This window comes from Saccoglossus kowalevskii, chromosome 22 (genome assembly GCF_978046115.1).
Source record: "Saccoglossus kowalevskii chromosome 22, keSacKowa6.1, whole genome shotgun sequence".
Taxonomy (NCBI): domain Eukaryota; kingdom Metazoa; phylum Hemichordata; class Enteropneusta; family Harrimaniidae; genus Saccoglossus; species Saccoglossus kowalevskii.
The window spans coordinates 14889591-14913544 of NC_140662.1; the positions used below are offsets into that span (position 1 = coordinate 14889591).

General features: G+C 35.4%; 1 long non-coding RNA gene across 1 annotated transcript; it reads left to right on the top strand.

The window, feature by feature from the left end:
- The first annotated feature begins 2266 nt into the window (after nt 1–2266).
- On the top strand, nt 2267–4563 carry LOC146729033 (uncharacterized). Its single transcript, XR_014928240.1, has 4 exons — nt 2267–2351; nt 2455–2481; nt 3765–3787; nt 4146–4563. It is a non-coding gene; the product is annotated as an uncharacterized LOC146729033 (long non-coding RNA).
- The last annotated feature ends 19391 nt before the right edge of the window (nt 4564–23954 follow it).

Below are 23954 nucleotides of genomic sequence, written 5' to 3' on the forward strand. Positions count from 1 at the left end.
AATTGGGCTTTGCATGTGACATGTTCTTTTGTTTCCATACGCGTCATGTCTGTTTGATGATGCAGAGCATGGAAGCAGTTCTTGTCATGTCACTTTGAATTTCGAATATTTCCGATTATCCCAAGGCTTTAGTTGTCGCCATTTAGGTAAATATGTGCTCATAGTGTATCCGTTTATTTATTACTATTTATTTTGTTATCGATGTTTGAGCAGATCGAACAAACGATCATTTGTAAATTACCTTAATTATAAAATAATAGTGTTGCTGGACGTATTTCATATTTGTATTCGTCTGTATTTTTGAGTTTTTACGGAGCTTGAGATTGTGAATACGATGTTCATGAATGTGATCTGTTTTACCCTACTGCTCGTTTGCTGTATTGTGTTAACCAGTCCTGCACTGTCGCAATAAATCACAACATTCTTGCAGACTTACAGTATGAGTTAATTGCTTCCAACCTTTTAACGCGTACACAGTCTGCTGCACATAATTCCTGATGATCCGGACTTATTGGGGAAATTAAAATGACAGCAAACCGTTTGGCCTCAGATGAGAAATATACGAACACCCCTAGCTCTTTGACCCATTTCATAATAACGAGCCAATAAGAGTGTGGTTAGCCGTGCGGTACGAATATGAGTAATCATTTCTACTTCAAATTCAACTTGAGTTTAGATCAAGTGTAGATCACGTAGCAAAGATGACTTTCTACGTTTACATTATATATCAACTTGAAGATTAAATATGTCGGACTGCAGTGTGATGACATTTATCTTGCCCATTCATGGTAAAAATGTGTGTACGTTGAATCATCGCATTAAATGAAATTGTTGCAATATACAACTCGAGTATGAGAAACTTGCACTGAAAACAAAGCAGTAGTGAGCTAAGGCTGCAATTATACTATTTATTGTAATGCAAAGTAACAGAACATACTCCAATCAACTCACATATATTTTTTAACAAATTACACAAATATACTGTACTCTTTGTGTTTTTCTGCATACTAGTATTGCATCACGCGGCAAACGGCCCAACAGTTTATCAGAACGTTTTATTAAATATTGTATGTATAATATCTGAGAAAATTGTTAATAAATATTCAAGTGAAATAATTAATAAATTTCAAAATCCAATGAAAACAATTATTATATTAGATCGAAACAGATACTTCACAACTTCGATGTTAAAATCTATCCCGATCTATTCTCAACGAACGGACATGCCACCACTATGTGTAATACTGCGTATGGTGTCCGACAGTAGCCATGCTTTAATCGTGGCCTGCTCATTGTGTTAAAATGTACTATAGGGGCCACAATAAAAACAGTTTAGGAGAAGAGAAACAAAAACAGACGTTTGTGTATATATATAAAAAATTTAAATCCATGTTTTTAGGAAGGTAATGAAATATACTGACAAAATATGTTTGTAATTAGCATCAGTGCATCAGGTAACAAAAAGGTTTCCTTACAATTTTGTGTACCTGTAAAATATTCCACATATGCTATACATGTAAAGCATAATAACAAGCTTGTCAGAAACATGTTTTTTGTTGGAAGGGGAAATGTTTAAATGTGGAACATATATGTAATATCATGTTGATATGTTATTAAATAATGATCATATAAATTTCAAAATGTTATTTTCAGTGAAAACTATATCTCGGTGTATGTTTTACTACAGCCTAGCAAGCTAGTAAATGCAAGATATTTTTTTGTTTGTCTTTTTTTTAATTTTCAATTTTTGACAGATTATTTTTTGAATGCGCAATAAATATGGTAATTATGACAATATGATATGGCTATGTGATCCTTCCTATTAGTGTAAAATAGCTGGAATTATTTTACACTGAAAAGACTATTTGGGTGTTAAGTATGGAATTTATTTTAACTAATTTTTACTAAGTTAAATGTAAAATATTAGAAAACAGGTATATTCGCTGAATTTTGTTTTCACTCAATCCTTCAGCGAAAATAGCGAAAATTAATTCTAAGCGAAGATAAAGTATTTTACAGTATTTTTGAGGTTCTTCGACCCACTCCATACTGGTCTGAATGTTATGCATTACCATGTAAATTTATTCTAAAATCACAAAAAAGTAGAAGTAACAGTTTTATGTCAATTATCAGTAAATATTAGGTGTACAGAAAACATTACTGTCACATACTTTTTTTCATTTAGAAAAACATGTCAATTGATAATGATAAAAAAATTTCGAAAGAAAATAATTCACACTGATGATCACAAAGTGTGTACTATTTCATTCATCCACTCGTGTTCGAGGCCGAGGTCATAGGTGAGCTTACATCCGGGTGTTCGATCCTTTCGTGTCGTCCATTTCGACTATGTAAGTTGTGTTTTCAATCTGCTCCTGAATTGAATCGAATCCAGTGCTTTGGGACACCATCCACTTATTCCACTAACATAAACGTCTTCTTTATTTCTTTTAGATTCTTACGATAAACATGAGGGCGAAGGTAATTTTATATTTTTTGAGAAAAAGTCTTTTCAAATTAGAGTGGTGCATGCTCGATATCTGAGTTGGGTTTGTCAAAATACACTAGGTGGACTTAAACACTCCTTGGTGTTGTGCGTTTTGGCTTCGTGCTTTTTCGTGCGGTATAAAGTATACGCATTTTACAACTGTAGAATGTTATATTGGAGAAAAATATTGTTCCCAGGATAATGTCTCTTACGAATGTGACCTCTGTGAAACCATAAACACACCATGGCAACTCGTTAACAATCTCATTTAGCGTAGCTGTAAACAAAAAAAGAACGTGGACTTCATTTAGGTATATTTTTTAGGTGTTTGGACATTTTAGCCTTTTATTAAACTTGTCATATAATTTGTATACTGGCAATCTGTTAAAAGCTTTTAGCTGCAGAGAGTACGTTTGTAATAAAGGCATGCGTACTTTCTTATTTCTAGTAGTCTTTTTATCAGTTTTGGCACTGTAAATGCATTCAGTTCATTCAATTCAAATTAGTTCTCTGAAATTAAACACTGCAATGGTTTTAGCTAAATTGTTCAGTAAATTTATATACCAATTATCGTGAACTGTGATTTGGATACTAAAATCTGGTTAGCATCTTTGGTTTTATAGAGTGACATCATTTAGAAAAAAGTTGTGCATATACTTTGTGCACATAGTTTCCCTTCACTAATGTAGATGATTTGTTTTATCCTTGTCTTGTGTGCTAGGTTGCGTTATTCAGGTCGCATGGTAGGCTATGGCAATATATATGCACAAATTACTAGTATTTTTAGATAAATAACTCCATGACAAGGAAAAACCTCTCCAATGGAAAATTATGTGCAGGTTCAGGTTTTTTCTAGAAAAAATGCAAGAGCACTGCAATTCAGCGGCGTCACCAAGTGGGGGAGATAGGGTTCTCCCTACTAGGGTGTGGAGTTTTTGATAATTTTAAGTTAAAATGAAGCATTCTATGTCTTCCATGGGGCCAACATTACTATCAGACAGGTCAGTTGAAGACGTGTAATCTCTGGTCAATCAGAATGTTATGGTTGCCAGAGGATTTGCTCCTCAGGGTAAGGGGGCACATGGCCATGGCATGAGGGCGCTGTGCCCCTGTTCCCTTGTTTTAAAAAATCCCCGAATCTTACTCTTTGTACATCAGTTCTGATTTCCAGTAATATGTTAGGCCTCTCGTATATATATATCATGTGTATGGTTTATGCCTGATTTAAATACCACTTGTAACCGTAATTTATATTTTGTTCTGTTTCTTTTCTCAGTGGAGGAAGAAACGTATGCGAAGGCGAGTAATAGTAAATGTTTAAAATGTATTATGGTTGAACAAGAGTTTCAATTGGTTCTATGTAATGCGTACTACAGTGATGTGCAAATTGGCCGATCAAGATGAAGTGATATCCAGATTTGTTCTGACCGCCTACATTCTATTTTTTTCTTTTTCAACACTGATGTTTTGTGCATGTTGTAAGTGGATGTGGGTGATGTTCTTTTGCTATGTTCATTATGTTAGGCTTTTCATGTGTGTAGTAGTCTATTGCTGAATGTGTATAATCACAACGTCATGAAAGCAATTGCGTTAGTTGCTTGGGGATGCAAGTTTTTGGAAAAATGTAAAATTATTAAATGCGTTTACCTATTTTTAGACTGAAGCGCAAAAGAAGGAAGATGAGGGCAAGGTCGAAGTAGACTATCATCTTCTCGGCAGTAGACAAGCATCGTGAAACGCGCTGCTACAACACCAACCTGAAATCTACATAAACCTGACGCTTTGAAGACCATGCAAAGACGAATGACCCTGCGAACTGTTTCTTAAAGAAACGCCCAAGGTGGTCTTGCCAATATTTGCGCATGTTAATCGTGTAATAACTAATTGAAATTACAAGCTCCATTCCTTTTCACTTGTCGTCATGACTAGTAAGCGGTATGCTTTGGGATTTTATTCAACATGTCTGCCTGATGTGAAAGACTATGTATTCAGTGCTGTGAACTTGTCCAGCAAACCATACTGTAATTCCAGTACACAGTTTTGAAGATTAAAATGTCTATTGACGATTAGATAAACACTTTCTTTAATTTTGTTTCATTCAAAAAGGCACAAGAGTGTATTTACTCTTACACTAACAGTGGCAGCGATAACGTACAATGTACCTTAGCAATGACGATTACCATTTTCCCCATACAAGTAACTACTTTATGCAAAATTGTCACTGATGTAAAATTCAGTCGGTGGGATGTTAAAGCTTGTAAAGAAATACCCACCTCGTTTGGATTTAATACAATATTTTTGTGATAAATTACATGATTCTATACCAGTATAGGAGGCAGTCGTAATCGCAATTCACCCCGCAACGAAACTGAGGTAACTCGCACTACATGTTTATGCACTGTGCTTAAAATGCGTAAATACATTATATGGCAGTGATTACTTACTTCAGGGGAAGTATCATTATATTCTGCAGTCATATGCTTTACGCATGGGTATTAGGTTATCAAGCTGTTTTATATACTCTTGTTTGTGTTGGATTTGAAGTTGACATCATTATGTTGGTGCGACGAGTTGTACGAATAATTTTTTGATTTATGACAAAGAACTTTTCAAAATAGGATATTTTTTCCAAAGGTATATAAACAAAATTCTCATCAACAATATCTGTGAAAAAAGCAGACTATAATTGAAACTATTTTGTTGATTGTGCCTGGAGTCGATGATTACTATTTATTAACCATGTACTGTGGCGGGATTGTCAGTATATATTCAGAATTCAAAATCGAAAAAGGGAAAGCTACACAAACTAGCAGGACAGACCTGATGACCGGAAGTTTTCAACTTCAAGTTAGAAAAAAAATACACCTGCATATGGGACACGGTGCAAGAACACATTTATCTTTCTGCATATATCTTGATAGCTATCATTGCTGCTGTCAGAAATAACAAAGGCCTTCTTTCTTCTCAATTAAACTTATTGACTGCAGGTGGCACTGTTACTTGATGCTTAGGCATTGTTTATGATAATATTATTCTTGTATTCAAGCATTGTTTCTCCACAAACCAGCACCTGTTGTAGTACTCTCATCGAAGTGTACACTCTTGTCGAACAACGCGATTGGTCTGACAGTTGTTGATTTTTGGGAGCGGTATGTGTGGCTGCCACCCACTAGTGAATACTTCTGTCTTAGGATGTGAGGAGTTTTTCAAAACAAACAGAATGGCTTCACCTTCTTGGTGATGTGCAATTTCGTGTTGAAAATATTTTATTTGGTTTCATGAATTTTAGGCGTTTGTAGACTCGTTGTGTAATGTTTACTTTGTATTGTGGATTCGATACCTATACTCGTTACAAATTTGGTCTTTGCATGTAACATGTCCTTTTGCATTATCGCCGTTTGATGATGCGGGACATGGAATCAGTTCTTGTCGGTTACTTTGTATTTCGAATATTTCCGATTATCCCAAAGGTCGCCATGTAGGTAAATATGTGCTCCCAGTGTATCCGTTTATTTATATTTTTTTCGATGTTTGAGCAGATAGAACAAACGATCATTTATTGAATTGTTCGACATTTTAAGCTCATCTTAATTATAAAATAAGTGTTGCTGGACGTTATTCATATTTGTATTCGTCTGTATTTTTTAGTTTTTACGGAGCTTGAGATTGTGAATACGATGTTCCTGAATGTGATCTGTTTTACACTACTGAACGTTCGCTGTATTGTGTTAAGCAGACCTGCACTGTCGCTATAAATCACATCTACAGTATACACAACTCTCCTAGACTTGTAAAGTAAAGCTCTTAGTGATACAGTACGAGTTGATTGTTTCCAGCCGTTTAACGCGTACTTCCGACAACTAATAAACAGACGGGCAGCGCTATTGTTCAGAGGCGTCAATCGGCGAACGTTGTCTCGGCTACACTGGTGGCCCACGTTTTGCCGAATGGCGAGTAACACACACATTGAGAAACAAGAGAGTGACTTAGAGTTTTTCTAGAATAGATCACGTCGCCATGTTTACAACAAAGCAGGGCTTATATTATTGAATTTTGCCGATTAGGTATTAAAAAGCCTTTGACAATATGATACATCAGGGTAAGAAGTGTACTAGCCAAGTAAATCGAGGAAAAATTTAAAATTGTCATTACTTGTCTGAGCGCGTACCCAACGTCTGCTGCACACAAGTCCTGATGAATCGGACATATTGGGGCAATTAAAATGACAGCAAACCGTTTTGTCTCAGATGAGAAATATACAAACACCCCTAGCTCTTTGACCTAATTCCTAATAACGAGCCAATAAGAGTGTGGTTAGCTGGGAGGTGCGAATATGGGCAATCATTCCCACATCGAATTCAAACTTGAGTGTAGATCAGAATATACGTAGCGTAGATGACTTTTACGTTTACATTTTATACCAAGATTAAATATGTCAGGCTGTTGTGTGGTATCTTGCCCATTCATGGTAACATTGTAAGTTTGTTGAATCATCGCATTGAATGAAATTGTTGCAATACACAATTCGAGCATGACAAACTTGCCCTCAAAACTAAGCTGTCGTTAACTATGGCTGCAATTATGCAGATATTTCCTTTGAATTTGTTGGAAACAGAATCATCAGTTTAACGCATCATGCGTTAACTATTCAACTGTTTTCACATGCGGGAAAACGTTCTGTCCTGGGTTTGTCAATTTTTTTTTCGTGAGGTCGATAGATTTCTGAAATTTAAACCGACCTTTGGGTTACTTCTTCATCGCGCTTCATCGCGATGAAGTTCTGTGACCAAAAGCAGATACAGTGCTCTGAGTTTGCTGTACTTTACCCCCGGAAACTACATGTTTGAAGAAGGGCAAAATAATGCAAAATATGCTCAAGGTATGCTCGAAGACATTACAGCTGGAGTATCGACCGACGCGCAGCGCAGGTCGATGCGACGGCGTACTGTCTGAGTGCACACTTTCAGGTATTTTTGTAATTACATTATTATAAATCTTTTTCTTCCATAGATACATCAAGGGAATTTTAGTTTAGAACAGAATCACATAGTTTGAGTTACTGGTGGCAGCCAAGTTTGTTTTATTAGAGGACGATTACGCGCATAATCATTCCATATTTAGAATTCGCATTTCCTTATATAGTAGGATGAAAATACCCTGTAAAACGCCGGACAAATTAGGGCACGCTCTAACTTATGGCGTTACGGTGACAGATGTATTTGTTTTTAACTCGTACTATTTATTGTAATGCAAAATAACAGAACATAAACCGATAAACTCACATATATTTTTAAAAAAAATACACAAATACACATACTCTTTGTGTTTTGTTGCATACTAGTATTCCATCACGTGGCCAACAGCCCAACAGTTTATCAGAACGTTTTAATTAATGTCATATAATAGTGTATGTATGTCTGTGCAAATTGTTAATAATTAATATTAATATTTGACAGAAACAGATACTTCACAGCACGAGTAAAACACATCCGGTAAAATTAAAACAACTTGGATTACACACGCAGAACAACTGAAATATTCAAATTAATCAGAAATTGTCGAGGTGTTGGGAACAAATTACAACATTAATTACCTCATAAATGTAAAATTTAAAAACATAAATGTTCATAACTTTTAGCACAAATCTAGGGATTTTTGACACATAAGGGGAAAAAAGATAAATATATTTGTTATACACATCTCAAAAATATTCAAATATTTTCTGCATAAAATTACATAATTAACATTTGTGCATATGACTCAACACACCACGATTGGAGAATTCAAGTTCAATGTTGTATTTATGCTAATACTGGCCAGTCATGTAAAATAGTTATGTATCACACCTGTTTCGGTCGTCGCCAATGTACCTTAGACGGAAATGGCAATCGAAATCTCATTGGGAACGAAATAGACACGCAAATAATATTCAATTCTCTTCCATTCCCAGCATATGCTGTTCCTTGAGCATGGTGTTTGGAACAGATGACGTAAATAGTCCCGTGGATCTAATGATCTCGGCGGCCTCTTGTGACAATGCTCGTTAAATTATGCGCAATAATCTGCATAACGTTAATGTTATGTTTGAATACATTTATATATCATAATCGTCGACGTTATTTTCATCATACTGGTTTCTTCTGGTATAATGTGTTTCATGTTCTATTCTTTTTGCCTGGAATAACAATCAGGAGAGAAAACTTACTTAATGGTACAATATTGATCTGTTTTATGTTCGTCGTCGTCACTTAGAAAAAATACAAATGTCAGCTATCTTATTAGCCTGTGATGTTACTGTAAACTTACTTATTAATTGTTCTTTCAAATAATAACGTCACAAAGCAACAATTTACTGGTTGCATACGTTTACTACTATTTTTACGCCGATATAACACAACTGTATATTCGATTCCACAATGCATGCATACTTCGATGCATACCAAGCGTCACATATTGCATTGGTAATATAATCTGAGTGCATTCTGGGTTAGCCATCTTTTCCCTGTGATATCCGGTGTTACATATCGAACCTTGGGAAGCGTATTAGAGGTACTTGGTTAATAACAAAAAGTTGAATTCACCTCAGTAAATATTGTAGTTATTACATTGGATGTTGTTGCTGCTGCCACCGACTTCCTTAGTTTTGCTTCGTCTTTTAATCTCTGTATTGTTTTCATATGCACACTGTTTTCTTTACGTATAGCCCATCTTGCTGCTTCAATTGTCTGGAATTCGCTCCAGGCATATTTATAGTCGACGTCATTCGAAAACACCTTTATGTCTATACCTCTAAGTACCTGGATACAAAAGTCGCACTACAACTATTATACTCAGTTGATGCATCGCATATTGAAGGTGTCTGACTTTTTTTTTAATTTAGCTCATAATCATTTATATTTGTAAAAGACTACGAACACTTCAAGAAAATATGAATATGTTATTAATAACCTACTTCACTGCGGGTGAAAAAGTAGCATAATATCACAACTGAACCCTGAAAAAAAAGAGACGTTAATATTATAACAATTCGGGATGTAACAAAATGTGCGTAACGTACACGCGTTATGTTTTCTAAGTGATAAGTGGGTGGCGCATAGTTGAACGCATAAGAGGCTATTTGTTTGTTATAATTATAGAACCCCTGCCCGTATCCCTGTCTATGCCATTTAAACCAACATGCCTTCATTCCATAAAATGTGGACACACCCTTGTATCTCCCTATGAAGAATTAATACAGTTTCCAATACATTCGTAGCAGCTAGTGCCATTTATGATATACTTGAATTACCTGAAATGTATTCCATAAATCTCAGTGGCTAAAACCACATAATGAATATACCTCGATGACGTGGAATGCCAGTCAAAATAAGGGTACCTGATATTCTACATAATGACTATACTTTGCCGTTGACTTCATCTAGATCAAACACGAACTTACGGAAACGCCAATCACGGTGAACACTGAATCAATGACTGGTCGTTTGGCTAACTGTTGGATTTCATTGTGAACATGTAGGTGTAAAATGTTCACGTCACTACATCAGAACCGAAATCGGACGTATTCGATTTTTTTCGTACTCGGGATTGGACCACAGCGTAAATGAAAAAATATTTCATTTTCTATGGACAATTTTTTTACAATTAAAATATCATAGCAAATACCTCGATAAACACAGCTGCAGCAAATATATATCTATAACTTCCGTTTCCATTGACGAAGTACACTATACGACAAACAGCAAACACTAATGTGAGAAGCATCATAGATCGTATCTCTTCCCTGTAAAAGGTATTGAGAAATATTTGTATTAATTAAATTACAGACCTATTGTGAAATACCACAATGCATAATTCCCTGACAGTGCCATATTGATTTCAAGTCGATTCTACACGCAAGATTGACTCTTCGTCTCAAATGACGATGTTGTGAGTTTTATTATTAATATTATACAACGGCCAGGTGATTGGCGGTGTAAGTAGCTAATCAATGACTACGTTATAGCTACTGATTTGTTCGCATTAATATAGACTAGCTATGATGTTATTGGCCATAATTCTCCACTACAAACTTTAAAGCAGCTGGCCTGAAACTATCGGTGTGTTGAGAGGGAGGGGTTATTTTAGGCAGTGACGTCACAAAGCAGGTCCTGGCATTTGAATTGTCAGTGTCAACAGGGAAATTAGAGAATGATGTGTTTTTGGAGAATTATGTTGACCTTGCATAGTAATTCAAATTAAATCATTCAGTGTATAAGTAGCTAACACCCCTCAGTCTCGTTCAGCTCGACATTGCCTCGGTACTAGAGAGTTTAAGATTTGCGTACGTAACGAGAACGTAACGTGATGTTCTAATTTCGTTTGCGTTACGTTCCCGGGTGTCAGAAAACGATTAAGTACAAGCGTCCACAACGGGAACGTAACTGAAACCAGAACCATGTCAATCCGTCTATCATTGGGCAACCATAATATCCAATAAAATTTGTTATGTCATTTCACGTCCGGAATCAGAATTAGTAGTTAGTTCACATACATTTGACAGAGCTCTCGCTATTTCCATCCACTCTCAGCTGAAGTCCCAGGCCTGTTTGCCGACGTCTTTCAGCAGAACAATGTCATGCGTTTTCAGTGGGTATAAATATCAGCTAAACTGCATCCAATATTTCTTATTTTATCATAAATATACAAAATCATTCTAATATAAAACGTTTTATCAATGTCAGTAAAAATCAATCAAAATTGACAGCGAGAAAAGCTCTCGGAAATCAACTACGAGTCAGTCACCTTTATCACGTTCAAAACGACTGCCGTACGACCAGGCAACCGATGACGTCATTGGTTCGCGCGGAGGTCATGCACAAAGCGGTGACGTATCCGTTCTCGTTCCGTTCTCGTATGCGCATCTTAATGTCTCTATTATGTCATACACTGCAAGTAAGCGAAGCACATACCATAGTTTATGTTCCTCCAGGCCCCAACCATCCTTGGAAAATATGGTAAATTTATAGTACACAACAGACAGTAGAGCTGATGCCACCTGTAAATGATAATGTATTGTGATCAATGAAACATAGGGAATTCCAATACATTTTGTCTTGAGGCTATTGCTTCTGTCAAGTAATGTAATTCCTTTGCGTTAATATGTCCGCTCGCTGCGCATAGTCAAAATAAAGTGTGAGATGTAAACATAAGCCGTTGACAACAAATTCTTCATTCATGTCAATACTTACTAAAATAGCCACTGCTGAAAATCCAACAGAAGATACCGGGACACCAGTACTGCTAACGATCCAACGTCTGTATCAAATGACAGTTCAATCTTACAATATATGTGTTTAAACAAAACATGTATTATAGTGATAGATTAACGATTTAACACCTTTAGTAAAATATCCTAAAGTATTCTTGAAAATACTGAAAAGCGATGTCTATTTGTCTGCCATTAAATGCGCGTCTGTCTTTCACCGTTACGTTGAAGATATAACAGTTAGGATACATTCGCACGTTTGAATAAAATTATCAACTCACAAACACGTTACATAATTCTTGCTATGTGTAAACAATAATAATTGCACATTATTGCGATTAAAATGTTCAATCTTCATAAAATATTTACCTGTTTGTTGTTTCATATGCAGATACATTGATTCCGAAACTAATGCACACGATAATCAATGGCATAACCCAGCCAGACACAAAGTAACACACTCTATGGGTAGAACAACATAGTGTTAAAATATTAGTCAAATGTTGGTTTCATGAAAGTTTTGTGCCAGCCAGAAGAAGCAATGGTATTCTGTGATCAACAAAACCCTATTTCGTGATTTAGAATGTATCTGCTATTCAGTGCATGTCAGTCGTAATATGAATAACCATTTTAGAATACAGAAATTAAAACACTCTGTACCTTGCCTTATTCATCTTATAAGTAAAATACATCATTCTTGCAAACAACTGAATACTCATATTCAAAATCCATATCGAATTCGCCAGTAACGTGTAGTGCATCAAGACATTGATTAGTCGGCAAAGCAACTATACAACAATATAGATAAATTATGTGTAAATATTAACTACATTAAACTACTTGTGTAACTTTTGTTCTGGATTACTACAATAATCGTTTTATTATTTTTTCAAGCAACATAACTCACAAGCAGATATATATTTTCTAGTCCTAGGGACTAAAATAAGTTATAATAAAATTAATAATGATAATATATATCATAGTTTAATTTTGGTTTGTAATTACATACCGTTTTCTGAACTGGATTAATAGTAAAAATCACCAATATAGGATATATGATAAGTGAACATACAGTGTGGCGCAGAACAAAAAAATAATCCGATTCGAAGCTAAAAACAAAATATATATATTATCGAAGAATATGGAGGTTTAAATTATCGTTTTTGTGAGACTAGTATAATAATTATTATATAATAATTAATTATTCGTAGTTAAATTGTATACGCTCTGGTATAACGTTGTTTTTTCGTTGTAACAAATTATCGTAATAAGAATTGTCAGCCGGACTATTTTACAACTAAGGATACAAGTTCCTCTACAAAACTAATTTATTAACCCACCTTGGTATGCACAGTGCGATAAACGTCATCGTGATCATAGTAGCGGATAGTACACAGCATATCGTTGTAATTGGTCCGACGGCAGTTTCCAAAAACGGCTATTAATCGAGATATAAGCATCACAGTTAATGATAATATGTCGCAATATGTTACGTCAGAATTTAAATCTGATTTTTTTTTTCTAAAAAGCATTAACCACAAAACTAAGATCAGTAAGATGTAAATGTGTACCAACAAGAACAATATTGCATATAGAGCATAAATTCCAAATGTGCTTTTCATTCGTTAAAAAGTTCGACGGAGATCATGAACGAACAGATCAGAGCGTCCTGAAACGTGGGCTGAACAAAATGTTGCTCTAGTTATACGCCCATAAGCTTTATAATAACACTTCCTACAAAACTTGTAGTAAAAGTACTTAATACCTTAGTGTGACAATGTATACATTATAATATAAACTTACTAATAATGGCTTTCCCATTGTCATTAACACAGAAAAACTATCAAAGTGATTACATTGGCATTCAGCATACTTCCACTCCCCATCCATTCCTTCACGTGACATAGTACATCCAACTGTACCCCAAATTCTTAAATAAAAGAAAGGAATGCGATGAATAATTGTTAGTGTATAAAATACCGTATATACAATTATTGTTTCCTACAGTCGCTGTGTGGTGCTCCTACAATCGGGATTGTTATTTTAATAACTGCAATAAAAACGACTTTACAGAACACAGAAATAACACGTAATCTATTTGCTCACGTAGAAGGAAAACCATACACTCGTGGTAAACCACCACCAACAGCACAATATTTTAAATTTGACACCTGTATCGATGAGATCTCGTTCAAAGTGTGAATTCTATGAGATTCTATGATTTTTTTACCCTCAAAGATTGTCCATTGTCCTATGCGTTATCGCGTCCACAGTTACCTTGACCTATGTAACTATTTTATTTGTAACTGTAAATAGAACGTTCAAAACGAACAGAGTCGCAGTGCACCGAACATCACTGTTTCCAACTCGCAATACAAAAAATCCACGGAAATAAGACTGCAATCATCTTTCAACTATCTCGTACCAGCCTCTGAAAATGTGCAAACTATTCTGCCTAAGAAAGAATAGCAAGCAGACAAATTATCTTTGGCTATAGCGTAATATTTTCATATTTTTTACGGGTATATTGGAAGTTAAAAAAAATATGTCCCGGTCATATTTTATCTGGGAAACACACACGTACCATTTTTATTTCAGTTCATTTCCTCTGCAAAATCATCTTTTTCAAATGGAAATCAAAGTTTCTCCTCTGTCGTAAATAGTTCTTATAGCTGTCCTCGTTTGTACGCACCTACACTCACTCTGCTTTTTTTTAAAAAAATGTTTCAAATATGGCGCTAATTCCTTCCGGTTTGCATATCTAACGGTGTCATTTGACTTTTTATATATGTTTGTCCTACCCTCGCCCGTTGCTTGGTAGGTTATGTATGCGCAAATGGAGTTACATCGCGTCTGACGGTAATTTTGGAATCGGGAATTCCGTGTGATTCAAGAGTAAGATGCAAGTTACATACCCGTATCGTGCTTTAGTGTGAATATATGAGCATTGCGGATCGTGGCCTTCCTGTGAAAACACAAAAACTAGTTTATGCTACGTTCAAAACAAGTTTGCAATCATCACACGTTCTATTACAGGGTTATCAGTTGGTCATAGAGCAGATTGATACGCGTGAAGTCATTGGCCAGTATTACCGACAAACCGAATTGGATTTGCATTATAGCCAATGACACAACGAATACCAACCAGTTCTACGAATAGATGATATCAGGTGATAATCTTTTATCAAATGAGCAACTCAAAATTTGGATATAATAGACATATCACAGAACTACGATTACGAAGTGTTATGTTAATTATTGTGAAGTCTCAGTGCACAAGTTTACGCAACTTTTTTAGTTACGGCCTCATTTGTTTGTTTTTGTTGTTGTTTTTTGTGTTTTTTTTTTAAATTGGCCAGAAATATTATATTTCTAAATACAAATTTTAAAATAAATGTCCATTCGTCATTACTATTATTTGTTGTCTGAAATGTTCACGAGATAATAAATAATTATCACATGCATAACATGCGTATCTCTACGATGTTGTATAACGCAAGACAGATCGAAAATGTATTTCACATAGTCTGACGTCACATACTGCTGAACTGTGTTTGCAATGAAAGCGCTACAAGGAAGTTGTCAGGACTTCTTGGGCTTATTTGCGATCGGATCTTCTCAGTGATAACGGTAAACATAAATAATCAGTTGCTCAATAAAATCGTTTGCAACAAAAAATGAGTGAGTTGAATAAAAACACGAATGAGTTGAAAAGTTGCTTAACACTTTAAGCAATGCGGGACGCTTGAAATCAACACCTTCACGTGAACCAAATTAGCATATTACGTGCTTGGAATGATATATTCGCAGTTAGTTTTGCAAAGTTCAACAACTCTGTCCTTTCACTTTAGAAATGTGAAAATATGAACGCGCTTTTCTTTGTTTTGTTTTAAGTCGCATTGTATCTTCAAAAATAAATACAACCAAAAACAATGGCGATTAGCAAAAACGAATGGCGACTCAACGCACCGCTAGGCTATCTTCATCAAATAAATACGTTTTTGCCAAACACCAGTATGTTTTGGCTGGATTTCCTTGTCACAGATCGAATTATTATTGTCCGCTGCGCTGGAAACATAATCTGGATATTAAACATCATGCAAATATTAGCTTTAGCCAATCAGAGATTGTTTTTATATTATCGCAAAAACAAATTGATGATGTAATTTCGAATTTACTTTTGCGACTCGTACTATTTGATCGGCTTTTGATGCACTGATTGTCACAATTGTGACATTACAACATAAAGCATTGTTTCTGACAATAAGGATGCTCGTACACAAGTCATGTTTTGTTCCGAGTGTGATAAAACGATGTTATGTGTAGCCTAACCTTGTTTTCATATAGCTGCATTGTAAGTATATGTCCCATAACAGGCAGGGTACGTAGAACCGACTTTGGATGAATAGACACTGATAACACAGCTGTATTCACTTCAGTAAACTTCTTCACTGCTGTTATAGATGTCACCCATGTTTGTTGTTTTTGCCTGGAAATGATAACAACTTAGATATGAACAAATTAATGTAAATATATCTTTATGGTGTTTCTATTTAATTCGCGCATTCGATATAAGCTGGCAGGTCATTCATTTTTCTCTTCATTATATGTGCTACTAATTACTTGTGCTTTGAAAAAGTCGGTCTTGATAAGTGTTGTTTGGTTGCTGTGAACAGAAATACTGTTATTTTCAGTAAGACAAAGTTGTTCATTAAGGCACTCATACAAATGTGAATTGCCACTTATTTTGTATATGGTTGTAAAAAAATGACAAGTTGCACTCACTGGTTTGACGCCAAGTCAGCCGCTAAAATATCATTAGCATATTTAAAGATGTATGTTACTATGACAATAGGAGATTCTGTGAGAATTAAATTAAAGCAATGCGTTAGAGTGTTGGAATCTGAGTAATATTTATTAATAAACAAATAGGGTGGTTGGATGCCAATAGACCATTTTCCGTACACTGCGAGAATCACGCGTTATGCGTGAAATCGAACGTAAAAACAGGACAAACAAAGGTCATAGCGTCGTAGTCGCGTCAAACATCGCGTGGGATTCGACAAACGCGAAAGTATTTCGGGGACATTTCCATGCTTAATAATGTGCTGTCCACATTTGATGATAGGCAATTTCGATTAAGTAAGGGTATTCGGAAGCAATATTCCTCTGTCGAAGATCGGCCGGTCAATGTAAGCTGCGAAATAAAGAAATTCTAGTTCAAAATCAAATCGTTCGATTTTTGCGGCAGACGTTCGACGCGTGTCTTTCATGCATCTCGCGAGATCTCGCAATTGTTCGGAAAATCACCTATTTTGATTACACTGAATATATTTGTCTGAGTTTCTACCTAAATGCCCGAACAGTCAAGTATTGTTGTTATCATTCTACTAGAGCTACTACTAGAGGTTTTCCTAAATGCAAAGATTAATATATATATTTGCAGTACTATGTAATTTGCCATCAAGGCGTAGGCACGTAAAAATACAATGTTATTATTATACCGATGAGTGATTACATTATATCACATGTTATTACATGTTGACCCGGAGTTGCAATAGATTAAATGTCTTACAGTATAAAACATTAACTCTAAGAATACTTAAAAATAATGGTAAATGATTGTGGTCGTACAATGGTAACACGATGGCAAAAACGTAATTAACATAACAGTCGTATCAAAACACTAAACTGTATAGTTCCTCTTATTTTACCTGGTTCAGTCTCATTAAACTTGTTTAACACGTCGTCTGGTATGTGTAATTTTGGAACAGGTATCGTCGACTCATTAGATGCTACCGAGCGTTTATTCTTTGTAAGTATGGCCAGAAAATCTGGATCGACTTTACCATCTGCATATCTTCCGACCAGATCTGAAAATAGTATGCTCTTATCAACTTGTATTCAAGAAATAATGAAACGACAAGTACGAATTCGAATTATAACTTGATTATCCTTACCGATATTTTCTCCCGGTAATACGATATCCATTCCTGCCTGGATCATGTGCTTATAAACAGTATCGGCGAAATTATCAAGCGTGGTAAATATACTGACGATACCATTTTTTACTCCATGACGCTTCAAATAATACACACAACAAGGTTAATTTAAATCCGATCAACAACACACAATCGTATATATCAGCAATAATACGCATTTTATTTTACAAAATAAAGTGTCGCGAACCATTCTAGTACATGTCGCCTGACTTGTACGTGTCGACTGATATATCACGATGTTTATTTATTCAGAGTATCAGAAAACAATGCCATTCCTGGTTAATGTTAACCAGTCACTGCGCTCACACACAAGGCAGGCAAATGTACATTCATATACGGTTACTAGAAGAACGGTAGGGGAACTATTTAAAATGGTGTCTCGGTAAACATTTAAAAAAAAGTGTGAATTAGCATACTGCCGACGTCGCGGTTATATAATTTGCAAAAAAATTATATATTCGGGATTTGGTATAAATAATAACACTGAAATATGTATATATATATGGTAATAAAGGAAATAATACACAACTACATGAATATTGAAACTCGACAGCACTGTTTCGTTAGTTACAAGTACCTCATTCATCAGGAGATTTGTGTTTAATAATTCACTGCACCAACGAGCATACATTATAAACTTCGCAAATTAACATATTAATTAAAAAAATTATACAGGTTTAAGTGTTACATAATAAATCTTTTGATCTGTGTCGGCATGATGATACGAGTTCATTGCTTTTATTTAGTGTGGGGTGGTGAGGTCTAAAAATTATTATAAATTTTTCCTTCAAACATAGAATACATCGTTTGCTGGAGTTACTGTACGGGCTACCACGAGCAAGAATTGTCCATGTTATTCTATGCTCAATATTTTTTCTTTGAGTGACCAAACATGTTTACATAGTTCTGTCGCATTTCTAGAGGCCTGATTACGAAATGAGGCAGTGTGGTTTCTGTACCTTGTTTTGAATTCATTTCCAGTGAGCCCGGTGTACGTTTCGTTAGTTTGTTTGTCTAATTGCGTAACTTCCGCTTAGTATATCACGCCGGACTGCGAACACTTCCCGTCCAGTGGACATGCCGTTTTTTTCTGACAATTGCATAGTTTGTTGACTTTCGTTTTATCAGTTGTGGTGTTCTTATCAGTCGCGAGTTGTCGTTTGATTTTACTGTTGATGGTATATTTTATATTGTCCATACATCTATAACTGACTTTGATGGTATTTCGGTTGAAAATTTTCCTGAGATTATTGCCAGTCGGGAAGCACTTAAGAGTAAAAAAACGGCCACGCAGTAATGTCCTTTGATTCAACCCACCATATAGCTGCAACGTCTGTAACAGCATCGGCAAGCGATTCCTTGATTTAATTGATAAGTGCTTCAATTTCTGGGTTTAACGAAACTAACATTGTTCAAACTTATATTGTAGTTCTCTCATAAAAGACTTACAGATTCTAATTTAATGTACAAAACAAACTTGTGAAACGTTCCAGGGTGCATTTTTTGGGTACAAAATTTCGTCGCCGTGTTTGACATCAGTAGACGCAGACTTACGATCGCCCTATTGAAACGATGAAAATTAACAATGCGTTGCACTAAAATATAATTACGTCCCACATGTTATGACAAAGAAAGACAAGATGGCTGATATCGCTAACGTCAACAAAGTTACGATTAAAGACAGATTTGGGGGTTACATAAATACCATAGCCAATTCCGATTTTTAGACGGCAAATCGGACAACAAAACAATTTAATTTTTTTTTCGAGAACAACGAATATCACACAACATTCGCACAGAATTCGGAGATGTTCCTACGTCGATATTCGACTGTATGAGTTCTATTTCTTCATTTTAGTGGGCACACATGGAAAGCGAACAAAAGTCATAACAATATACGCGATGACGTCATAGTGGTTGGACACTCATCGAAGAGAAGTCAATAGGTGATTAGCGTTCTTCCAGTAACCGTGATTCATATAACTAAATCAGTCACGATCTAGCGACTCTCGTATTTGCAAGATGGTCTGATTCTCAAAAGTCGCCACGTCAGGGCGAATAAACGTGCCTTGGTGACCAACAACAGAAATAATGTTTACCGCAATTCTTTTCTGACTGTTTGTCTGTTTGTGTGTATTAAGAATATTTCAGCATGACATTTCACAATTAAGGTTTACATACCAGTTCTAAATTTGTCCATATATTCTTTAAGGTGACTATGTACTCTAATAAATTCATAAATTCCTGAGCGTAAATAAAACGTTTTGTTAACGAATGGAAATTATTAAAGAATTCTGGTTATTTAAGTAATTCAAGTGGAATCATGATTGATAGTTGCAGGTTCCCACAACTAGAATGTTTATCAATGCGACGAGTGACACAAGTAACATAAAACAAACGTTATTATTTGAGTGCATGCTTTTATTTCAAATTATTTAGTTAACATGATACCAGACACTTATAAACGAATTGTATTCTTGTTGGGGCATGGTTTCTGTTCATCGTTCTGCTCCTAGACGAACATTAAATAATATCCCCCAAGAATCCGATCTCGTGTTACCAAGGCGACGAAGAAGCACAACATTCAACGCTTACATTGTTTACTTTTTAGAGCATTCGTTGCTGATGTTTACTACTTGATATAAAAAAAAAACTGTATTTGTAATTTGTTTTTTATATTTTTAAATTCATGTACTGACTCGTGTGTAAAATAGCTCTGCTTTTAAAATGTTTTTTTTATTGACCATTACGATAAGTTTAAATGTAAGACACCTACAGATATGAGACTTCCATAATGACATAAGTAATCACATTACCTGGATGTAATAGTAAACAGCGTTGTAGTTTCCTGTAATGCCACTCAATGCCATGTGATCAAGAATGTCTTTTATTAGAGCGATGTCGCCACCCATGGGAATAACTTGGCTCATAAGTCTTGCCTGCAAACTGTTCAGCAAGGCAGCGGCTTGACCTGGATCGGTTACAAACATCGCCTGTATAATAAGCACATAGCAACGTCCGAATATGCGTTATGACTGTCATTCACAGTTGCAATATACGGCATTGTTAGAATGACTCGGTAGTGAACAAACAACCCACACAATAATCGTACAGTGTATTTGTGAGACCAGCTGTGTTTTTTTATTTGTGCAAGCCGTTCTTAACGTTGCCCCGAATTAGAATTTATTTAAAGGTACCATTTAGTCAGATGAACTTGTTAATTCGAGTTCAAAAGATGATATCAATTTCCAATCAGACACAATTAGTTGGTAAAATGCTGGTTCAAAAAAGTCTGCTTTTATTGGCCGACTCAAAATCGCGGGAAAAGACGATGCGGGATCTTAGAATAACATGTGTGTATATATAGAAGAGAATGAGGAAGAAATGTAAATACTATAAGGGCTTGAAAAGGGTGCCATTCCGGTTTATGGGCGGCGTAAAGTTGTTGTTTCCTAAATTATGTAAAGTCAGACAGCCCATGTACGATAAACAATTTTCAAAAATATTCCTTTAAATAATACAATCATTCTATAAAAATGTTTGGCCATGTGTGCTTCAAATAATTTTGGGCAGCGATGAGACCCGCTCAACTCGCACGTGAACTAGCATTTCATGGCAGTACTATTTTCAGTAATTCATCGAACTGTTTAGCTGCACCCGCTCGGCAAGCAATACCTGTTACATATTTTTGTGAAAAAATGACAATTGTGACATAAACAATGTTGACAATTTATTCCGCCATAAATAACAAGTTCTCCCAGTAATAAGCCCTAGTGAATTTATGAGTTGTGTGAGAGATGATATAATTTTGTTTGCATGCTCAGCGCTAATTTATTTGCTGCATAAATGCCCGGATGCAGCTTATTGTGAATATGTAAATCGATATGTGGCAGTACCTGATAAGACAGTAATGTGTTTAGTGTTTTAAGCTTCAGTTAAATCTTAAACAGTTTTATTAAGCAGGTGTCCAGATTTGTTATGACATCGCGACCGATTATAGATGATTATCATATACACCGGTCGATACGAGTAGCATTATGAGCTTGTATTGTCATCGTACATGGAACCAAGTCTTCGAAAATGTGGTACTACTTAAAAAATCCTACTACGCGCATACATTTGCACGGCATCTAAATGTATATATAGCGGTTATTAAACAGTTATTATACATACTTCTTTGTGATCATTTATTACAGATTGTGATCTGCAATCTGAAGTATCCTGCTCCATCCATTCACCATTTGCATTGCAGTATCTTCGCCTTACTCCTATAAAAAACATGGGCATACGTAAAGACATTGTCATATGTGTTGATACTTAGGATTCGCCAGTCGATAACAAGCGTGATGGATTAGCATTTTTCAATACCTATTATTTCAACAGGACAAGCAACCCAGTCAGTGAAATTTCCTGGTAATGTTTCTTGCCATTCTCCGTAAATATCTGTATCAATATCCTGAGGGCATGGCTGTGTGGCGTCGCCTATACAGTATTATAAAACAAGTGGTGATCAATACATTACGTTCTGAATGATTAGGTTTATAGGTAATTGGTTGTTCTGCATATAACAAATGATTTTGCACCATGTCCGATATCACACTCCCAGAAAGCGTGTATAAATCCTGTCTCCTTGATGACTGTGTGGTTTTATTAGATGTCGCTTTCACGTGTATCTTGTAAGTACAATACAATATATATTAGTACATTCTGCATAATAATGGTTGCAAGTTATAAACATCGATCGATACGAATATGTTTTCACTATTACCAATCTCATGATTGATGAGACACATATAAGATATCAGAGATAACAAGGCTAACCCTAATTATAATTCTAGCTTTAAGACAAATCATATGTAGGCTAAGACACACAAAAAACATTATCAAAATACCTTCGTCTTCAATATCCAATGTCAGCGGCACACATTGATTCGATTGACGATTATATCCATGTTTACATGCACAGTAATAACTACCCTCTTCATTTATGCAGTCTTCGTTGGCACTACATGTATGTGTACTCTCACTAGCACACTCGTTAATGTCTGAAATATACATGACACAAATCTATATCCGCCATTTATAAGAATATCAGCGTACCTCAAAAAAATACAATGTGTAATTGACATTTATTCATTTTATCTAAATCGTGTGTATGGGAACACAACTTGTTGTGAAAGAATTGAACACAAATGTATCGTATTGCTGATCTAAATACAGTATTTTCAAATATATTCAGATATCACAGTTGTATAGCACTGGTTCGCGCTAGAAACATTAACATACGTGAAGATTAAATTAATAACATGTATGATCACCTCTGGTTGAATACCATCACTACGTAATTAATGGATACATTTACCATGTATATCACTTTACTATATGTTAAGCACAATAGGTATTGTATCCATCTACCTGTACACGACAAATCAGACGATCTCCACTCTCCATCTATGCATTCATGGTTAATGCCACTTCTTACTTCAAATCCGATTGGACACATCACTGACATCTTTGTATATTCACTAAACAAAACATAACTCCCTCCACGCCAATTTTTCAGACAGTCACACATGTATGTGCCAATGGTATTTCTACACACACCGTTATGACAGGGGTTGCTGAGAGAACATTCGTCTATATCTGTCATAATCACAAACATGAAAAATTATTCAACTGAATCCTACTGACCGTTATCAAATAAAAACAGGATTTTTCGTTACATACATGTTTGTTGAGTAGGATATAACAGCTTTCGAATAGAAATAAACATGTCCGAAAATATGTGTGATATATCCCATTTTTAGTGTGCATCTATCATTTTTATACATATCACGTCTGTAGCCAAATTTCAATGAATGTTAAAGGGTTAACCCTTGAGCGCCGATTTTTAACTGAATTTGATATTAATTTTGGCCTGAAGAAACAGAGTGTTACGTTGCTTTTAGTTTTTGATAAACAGTAATTATACATTTTCTTCCACATGTCAATGAAACTACGTTTCGCGCTTAAAGGATTGATATTTAAAGCAACGTGAACATTACTGGCTTAAAAACTGTGTTGAATAAATGTATTAATACAGATGGGTAACACGTAGATCAAATAACTGTGATGTGATGTGCGTAAATACTTCAAATCAAACGATTACTAGGAATGCAACTGTGATAATACAGTGTATATCATAACTACATTATCAGTACTTGCACTGTACTTTCAACAA